The 8812-nt window shown below is 42.0% G+C and overlaps 1 pseudogene; it reads left to right on the forward strand.

Annotated features, from left to right (window-relative positions):
• The window catches only part of LOC117537816, a 56810-nt pseudogene that overhangs the window by 21699 nt on the left and 26299 nt on the right, over positions 1-8812 (forward strand).

An 8812-nucleotide genomic window follows, 5' to 3' on the forward strand; every position in this document is an offset into this window, starting at 1 on the left:
GTGAGAGTGCATGCATGTGTGTGTGTGTTTGTCTACGTTTTTAAACATTTCTGAGTATGTGTGAGTGTTTTTGTGTAGGTTGGATGCAGTGACGTGCGGTGAGGTTCATGGCTGGTGAGGCACTGACTCTTTCAGAGTCAGATTTACAAATATTATATTTTGACCTTAATCGAAATATTCTGTTATTTTCAAAAGCTTTTTTAGTCTGATGCTTCGATTCATTTTAAACAGACCGTTCAACAAAAGGATACCCACAATCTAAATATTGGATTGTTCTTTCTTAGTAAGAATCAATTTTTATTACCAATGTGGTCTTACCGTGACTTGAAGATGAAGTCCATGCTCTCCTTCTGGACAACAATCTCTATTACTTTTTTGTAAAAGTCCTCCTTATCTTCCTCTAGTTTCAAAAGTCTAGTTTGTTGTTCGCGTCTATACCGTCCCTGCGTAGAATAACCCCCAAAACACACCAGGAGCGTCTGCGTCGCGTTACGGCCGCGCCGCGGCGGTCGTAAGGATCGCGGCCACTCTAGTCAATGGGTGCTATTACACCACACGCGGCGCGTTACGGCTCAGACGCGTCCCAGAAGCGGCTCGGCGCAGCGCTTCTCTAAAATTAGGATGAATCCTATTTTTGCCGCGGCGCAGCCGTAAGGTAAAGTCGGGCAGCCCCCCCCCCCTCGCAGGAAGTGGAAAGGTGAGCATCCGGGCCAGACCCATCCCCCACATATACTAATTTAGCAGACCCCACAACACCTCCACTACGAAACGCACCATGGACGACGAGGTGTTCATAATGGAAGTGGAGAAACACACCATTGTATATGATGTAACCAATGCTTTTTACAAGGACAACATCAGAAAGGACAAGGCCTGGTTTTTAGTTGCTGCAGTTTGTGGAGTGGAAGGTAACAACTACATATTAATGTTTTAAAGTTAATTAATACTTGTAGGAATATTACAATTATTATTAACTGTGTCTGTAGTCTACAACACAACAAAATAGGAAATAACAACAATAAACACGATTTAAACAGACACAAACATAAACCATTTAACTACGTATAGCCTACTTACTTGTAGAAGTATAAATGTCCAGGAAATATTCCAAAATCAACAACAACTGCGAGGCTGCACACACGACGCTCCGCTTCCGCAACGTTTTGAAACGCGTCTGGTGTGTGTTGTCGCAGGAGGAGGTCGCAGCGTGGCGCAGCCACAACGTAACGCGGCGCAGACGCTCCTGGTGTGTTTTGGGGGTAACAGGAGTAACAAGGACCTGTGGGCTCACGTGCGCCCCCTTCAGTGCGGCAGAGGTTATGGCTGCCTCCCCTGGTGCTTTTTTCATTGCCGTTGTACGATGAGACCAGCGAGCCTAAATATCATATATACGTGAAATAAGTTATTTAGAGACTATGGATGGCGAGGATAAATGTAATAAAGGGATCTACAAACATTACATTGGTGACATACAGTGAGATGGTGCAGGCATGCGCTTAGGGCCCGCTTTCCAGACAGTTTCTGTGAGGTGACGTATTCTGAGGTGAGGCAGAGCTCATCTGTGCCTCACTTTACCCCACAGTAACTGGCTTGAGCGCGCTCACAAAATAAGTGCCCGCGCTAAATTAGTGCCCGCGCTCCAGCCAGTTACTGTGGGCTTACGAGAGGCAGAGCTCGTCCCTGCCTCACTTCTCATCGCTACCCGTAGTTGTAGCGGAGCTCCGCAAATTTGCTGATTTTGACTATAAAAAGCGATTGGAATCAAACAGAAATCACATTTACAACACAGATCAGTGGAGACATTTTATTATTATTACTATTTAGTTTTTCTTTAGTTGTTTTTCCGTTACATTGTAGTCTGGCCAGTCTATGAGTATGACAGGTGAGGCTCTGCCTCCCCTGCCTCCCCTGACTGCACGTCGCTGGTTGGATGTGTGTGTGTGTGTTCTGGATTTCTCTGCACCCTGCACACACACATGCAGGTGAAGCAGCTTCCTGTGTTAGCAGGATGTTCGCAGCGTGCAGTTAGCATGCAGCAGGAAACCTGAGCAACAGCTGATGAGGCTGCACACACACACACACACACACACACACACACACACACACACACACACACACATATACACACACACATACACACACACACACACACACACACACCACACACAGGGACTGTACATCATGAATAATATCTGATGTCCTGTCACTGACACCGGGCATCATTATCCACATGGCTACACACACACACACACACACACACACACACACACACACACACACACACACACACGTCCCTTTGTTATTTCTTTTCTGCAGAACTGTGAGGAAACCCTCCTTCCAAATCAAACCCATGACTCATGTTCTGCACGAGGCAGAAATATACATCAGGTTTGATTTAGTGCAAAAGTGACTTCACTACGTAAAACTCACGCTCCTATTGGCTAGCGCTCCAACACATTGTACGTGATAGGCTCAGGGGCGGGACATCTCTAAGCTGTTGACCAATCACAACAGAGCTGGCCAGCTAACCAATCAGAGCAATTTTCTAACTTGGAATAAATGTTATTTCAGTCGTTGATCTTGGGTTTGAATAATGTTTATTTTACTGAAACACATGCCTAAAAAAAGGTTTAGGAGAAGAGAAACTGCAGAGTTCTGTCTCGAAAGTGTTTCTTTACACATCTGATGAGAAGGTGAGGAAATGATGGTGTTGCATAATTGAATAATAAGCCAAACATAACAGATAACAAACCTACAATGACATCCTGTCTAAACATCAGTCAGGCTTCAGAAAGCCACACAGCACCATCACTGCCACAATGAAAGTGGTGAATGACATTACGAGTATTTTAGACAATAAGCAGAGTTGTGCAGCTCTATTTATTGACCTTTCAAAAGCGTTTGATACCGTCGATCATCGCATTTTAAAGCAGAGGCTACTCAGTATCGGCATATCCAGCCATGCAGTGGGTGGTTTGTGAACGACCTCTCTGAAAGGTCCCAATGTGTTCACTTTGATGGGCTGTCTTCTGAGTGGTTAAACATTGCTAATGGTGTTCCTCAAGGTTCTGTTTTAGGTCCACTTTCATTCTCCATATATATCAACAGTTTAGGTGAAAATGTCGATGATGCTACTTTACATTTTTATGCTGATGATACCGTGATGTATTGTGCAGGTCCCTCCATTCAGGAGGCTGGTGTTAAATTACAGGCTGTTTTTAACATTATTCAGACTCAGCTCTCTGAATTTAAGCTTATTTTAAATGTTGATAAAACCAAGTTAATGCTATTTTCAAAAGCTAAAAAGACACCAGAGCCTGTTTTGGATATTGTTACTATGCAAGGACAAGTACTTGAAGTGGTTACCTGTTATAAATACCTAGGTATCTGGCTTGATGATTGTCTCACTTTTAAACTTCATGTCAATAACCTGCTTAGAAAGCTGAGGGTTAGGCTAGGTTTCTTCTACAGGAACAAGTCCTGTTTCTCTTTTGAGGCCAGGAAAAGGCTCTGTGACCTTTTTACCTGTGCTGGACTATGGTGATTTGATCTATATGAATGCACCTGCCCATTGCCTGGAAAGGTTAGATGCCGCCTATCACAGCGCACTGAGATTTGTTACTAACTGTAAAGCACTTACTCATCACTGTACCCTGTATGCCAGGTCTGCCTTCACTCACTGTACGGAGGCTCAGTCACTGGTACATGTTCATCTATAAAGCCATGTTGGGTAAACTACCTTTTTATATCTGCTCTCTGATCTCTCCACGAATTGAAAGTACGTATTGCCTGAGATCTCATGATGTTGTTTTATTAAATGTGCCAAGTGCTAGGACTGTCTTAGGGAAGAAAGCTTTTAGTTGTGCAGCTCCACTAACTTGGAACAGTCTGCACACATGTTTCAAACTGAGCACTTTGGTTCCCCTGCATCACTTTAAAACTCAGCTGGGTGACATGCTGTTTGATACTCATGGTACCTGTCTCTGTAAATAGAGTTTGTAAACTGTACCCTGTACATTATGTTGTTTGTCATCCTTATTGTTGTTCTGTTGTTTTTATGTTACATGTGTAACTAATGTCCTGCAGGTCACCCTTGAAAAAGAGATCTTTTGATCTCAAGGGGCTTCACCTGGTTAAATAAAGGCTACAAACAAACTCACATGTTAAAAATCACACTTTTATATCTAAAGCACAAGATCAATATATAAACAATTGCTTGCATTCAATCAACATGTCAAACTCTTCTTCTTCCTCCTCCTCTTCCTCAGTTCCCTGAATGTGGGTTTTTTGGGATGTTCGATAAGATCCTTCTCTTCCGTCACGACCTGACCTCAGTGAACATTCTTCAGAGACTGAGCTCAGCGGAGGAGATCCACGAAGGAGACCTGGTGGAGGTGGTGCTGTCGGGTGAGCAACAACAACAACAACAACCGTGCTTCAGAGTTTAGAGGTTTACCAAAAGAAGGAATTAACTGCAGGTTTAGCTCGTCTTTTATTTCAAAAAGTAAATACTGTGCAAAGGGTGTCCTCCATAAACCAAGTCAGTGTTCTGGCGTCTCAGCGTCTTGTGGCCTTTGTTTGTGCAGATTAAGACTTGGGAGTAAATGCTGACAGATGTCATTAATAAATGCTCGCTGACTTTGCATTTATAACATTTCAAAATATTAGTATATTTCAAATGCCTCTTGTATAATCGTCGGGCAGATTGTGGAATAATTGCCCGTGAAATAGGTCATGGATTTGCTTTCCAATTAGCCTTAGTTAAAGGTCCCATGTCTGCCTGTTTTAAAGAGTACCTGACCTCCCTTTATCTTAAAGGTCCCATGTCACGGCCATTTCCACTGATCATAGTTCCATTGTTGAGGTCTACTAAAATAGATTCACATTGTTCAATGTTCCAAACTCACATTGGTTTCTCACAGCATCTCTGTATAGTCTGTGTATTCACTCTCTGTCCTACACGGCTCGTTGGAGCTCCTGCCCCCCCCCCCTTCCCTGTGAGCACAGTGGCCGTCTGCGAGACAGCGAGACACAGCAAAACTCAGCCGGAACACACACACACACACCCGCAGCCTGGCTGGGAGTTTGTGTGTGTGCTCAGGCTGAGTTCCACGGTGTCTCGCTGTCTCGCCGACCCCACACCAGTGAGACAGCTCACAGTGTCCCGCTCCGCGCAGCAGCGAGCCTCGCAACGTCCCGCCGAGTGTGTGTGTGAGGAAGTCCGCGGATTGGTCCAAACATAACGGCTCCACGGACGTAACGTCACTATACCTAAAATACGTGACTATACCCAAGAAGTAAACAATGGAAACAGAGAAATGTCCAACGCGAGGCGTTCTGGGGCAGCACAGACAGGTCTTCTCTGTGTTAGAGTTTTACTCACTACAGGGTGCACTTTGAGGGTTTGAGACTCTGCAGACCGTTTACATGCAGAAAAACCTTCATAACAACAAGGGGACGGGTGATAACCAGAAAAGCATGACATGGGACCTTTAAAGTCTTACATTTTACTTTCCTTAAGCTATAGGAGGATTAACATGTAAAAGAGAAAAAATAATAATACAAATTATAGTCATATTTATAAATATAGCTCCTTAAAAACTAAGTTAAAATAACTTATATCTAAAAATGTAATAGCCTTAACATTGAGGAACTTGTATTGAGTTTTATATTTTTAATTAACAATTTAAAGCCCCCGTTTATTTCTCAGCCTCCTCCTCCTCGTGCTAAGTGTTAGCGGTTTGCTCTCCTCAGATCTTTCTCCAAACATGCCATAAATATGAAGCTCTTTGTTTCCTGAGAGGTGTTCAAACCAGAGACTGTAAATGAAACCCCGACCACTTCCTGCTGCTGCAAAAACCTGCAGAGATCAGAGTGTTTATTTCTCCCACGTTAGCAGGACAGTGAAGGCATCGTTCAACGCTAACCTGAATATAACATGCATTGAATATTTGTGTTTTTCCTCAAGCGTCAATAGCCTGACAAATAAAGCATTTAAATATTATGAATAGGTTTTTAAATAACACCTTCTAATCTTTTTGAATTCTTTCCTTTTGTTTTTATCTTAAATTACATGTTTTTATATGTAATACCTTCATATATCTTGTATGTTTTTATCTATGTAATGCAGCAATCAATGTATCTGATTATAGAGTTTGCAGAACAAGTTGAATGAGGGGGAAACTTCATAGACTCACAGTTTTTAAGTTAATTAAGTGAATTGTGGGGAATACGATCATTATCTTGTCAAACAGGCTCAAACAGGACACACTTTATCATGAGGTCATCTCGTTTGAGGGTCAATACGTTTATCTTGATGAGGCTGTGGCGCCATTACTCTGTTACCGTCTGAAATATCTACACTGTGTGATGGATTGACGTTAGAAGTTACCTTTCAAGGGAAAACAATTATTTAATTGATGTGAAAACAACTTTATTTACAAAATGCATCTGACATTAACGTCACAAAACCCGACAGCACAAAACATTTGCTTAAAAATGCTCTTAAATGCCCTCAAAAAGGAACTTTAACTGAGTTTTACCAACAAATTAAGATCATGATTTGCTCTAAACGCGGCTCTTTTCAAATGAATGTTGTCAGTAAAGGTTGTTATGATTTGTATATAACCAAAGCAGAACTCATTTCACAATAACAGAAGCTTTACTGACGAGCAATCAAGGATTTTTACAGAAGATCCAAACCAGTTTCAGGATGGGAAACGTCCCATGTTGTTGTTGTTGTTGTTGTTTGACTGTATTGTGTTTTTATTATTTCAGCTCTCGCCACAGCGGAGGATTTCCAGATCCGACCTCACGCTCTCTACGTTCACTCCTACAAAGCTCCGGCTTTCTGTGACGACTGTGGAGAAATGTTGTGGGGACTCGTTAGGCAGGGCCTCAAGTGTGAAGGTAACACGGTTTTATTATTTACCAGAAGATAGCGCCCAAAAAAAAACGGGCTAACTGAGAGCGACTAAACGTCTTCACGGCCTACATTAGCCACCTTTAGCTTAGCGGTGGTGAAGTGAAGTCATGTGACCGTGCTGTAGTTCCTTTATAGCCCAACATTAGCCGCCTTTAGCTTAGCGGTGGTGAAGTGAAGTCATGTGACCGTGCTGTAGTTCCTTTATAGCCCAACATTAGCCTTTAGCTTAGCGGTGGTGACGTGAAGTCGTGTGAACCGGTGCTGTAGTTCCTTTATAGCCCACATTAGCCTCCTTTAGCTTAGCGGTGGTGACGTGAAGTCATGTGACCGTGCTGTAGTTCCTTTATTGCCCAACATTAGCCACCTTTAGCTTAGCGGTGGTGACGTGAAGTCATGTGACCGTGCTGTAGTTCCTTTATAACCCAACATTAGCCACCTTTAGCTTAGCGGTGGTGACGTGAAGTCATGTGACCGTGCTGTGAGTTCCTTTAGTACGCCCAACATTAGCCTCCTTAAGCTTAGCGGTGGTGACGTGAAGTCATGTGACCGTGCTGTAGTTCCTTTATAGCCCAACATTAGCCTCCTTAAGCTTAGCGGTGGTGACGTGAAGTCATGTGACCGTGCTGTCGTTCCTTTATAGCCCAACATTAGCCTCCTTAAGCTTAGCGGTGTCACACCTGGTGATTATAAAACAGAGATTCTATGATTAGCTAATCAGCGAGCCCATGTTGTGTAAACACAAAATGAATGACAGGAAACAGAGACTTACACCAACTGAAATACAGAAGTCTTAATATAAATACAGTGAAACAGGTGTCAGGGTATTTACAACAATTCACACAAGCTTCCTGTCAATTAAACTTAACGACAGGAAGTCATGTGCAGCGAGTGTTTCTGCGGTGATGTAAGAGAAATCAGATTTTAAAGGTGGGGTATGTAATTCACTTCAGAAACACTTTTTGTTATATTCCATGGAATGCTCTCAACATCCCGATAGCAGTGAATACATGAAATGCTTTTGCCCAAACAACAGGAGGATAAAATGATGTTAAAACACTGTTTCCTCCCTGCAGGATGTGGACTGAACTACCATAAGAGATGTGCGTTCAAGATCCCCAACAACTGCAGCGGGGCGAAGAAGAGACGTCTGTCCAACGTGTCGCTGCCGGGAAGCGTCCTGTCCGTTGCTCGCCCCCCGTCCAACGAGTTACCCCCCAATCCTCAGGAGGAGGTGAGTTCAATGCCTCGGTAAACTCCTGTATTTCACAACGCTTCAATCAGGTTTACACTGAATACAGAGGGTGGGATCCCTCCTGATTTATTTTAATTTTGTTTCTTTGCTTAGTCTTTTACCGATTATTTACATTACAAATATAAAAAAGTGTTCATAAAAAATATATAAATAATAATAATAATTAAAAAAATTATAATAATAATGAATAATAACAATGAAATATGACAAATATATTAGAAAATAATCTAATTAATACATTAATATTTTAGGTATAATAATATTAAATAATCATAAAAGTTCAAACATATTGTAAATAGTAATGAAAATGAATATAATGAAAAATACCAAAATGATGATAACTATAACAACGATGATAGATTTCTTGTCAAGTTAAGAGCAAATGGAAGAGTGTGTGTTTGTTTAAGAAGATCAATGCCTCTGTGAACTCCAGTATTTCACAACGCTCTGCAGAAACCATCAGGTTCAATCGGTTTACGGTGAATACAGACAGCGTATTTCATGTCTCAGAAATATTTTATTAATCTATATTTCATGAGGTAAAATAACCGTCAGGGCCTCCAAGGTATCCAGAGAATACCCTGGAACACTCAGATAAAAACAAACAAGAAATCGATTTAATTATATAAATAAAA

This window comes from Gymnodraco acuticeps, unplaced genomic scaffold (assembly GCF_902827175.1).
Source record: "Gymnodraco acuticeps unplaced genomic scaffold, fGymAcu1.1, whole genome shotgun sequence".
Classification (NCBI taxonomy): Eukaryota; Metazoa; Chordata; class Actinopteri; order Perciformes; family Bathydraconidae; genus Gymnodraco; species Gymnodraco acuticeps.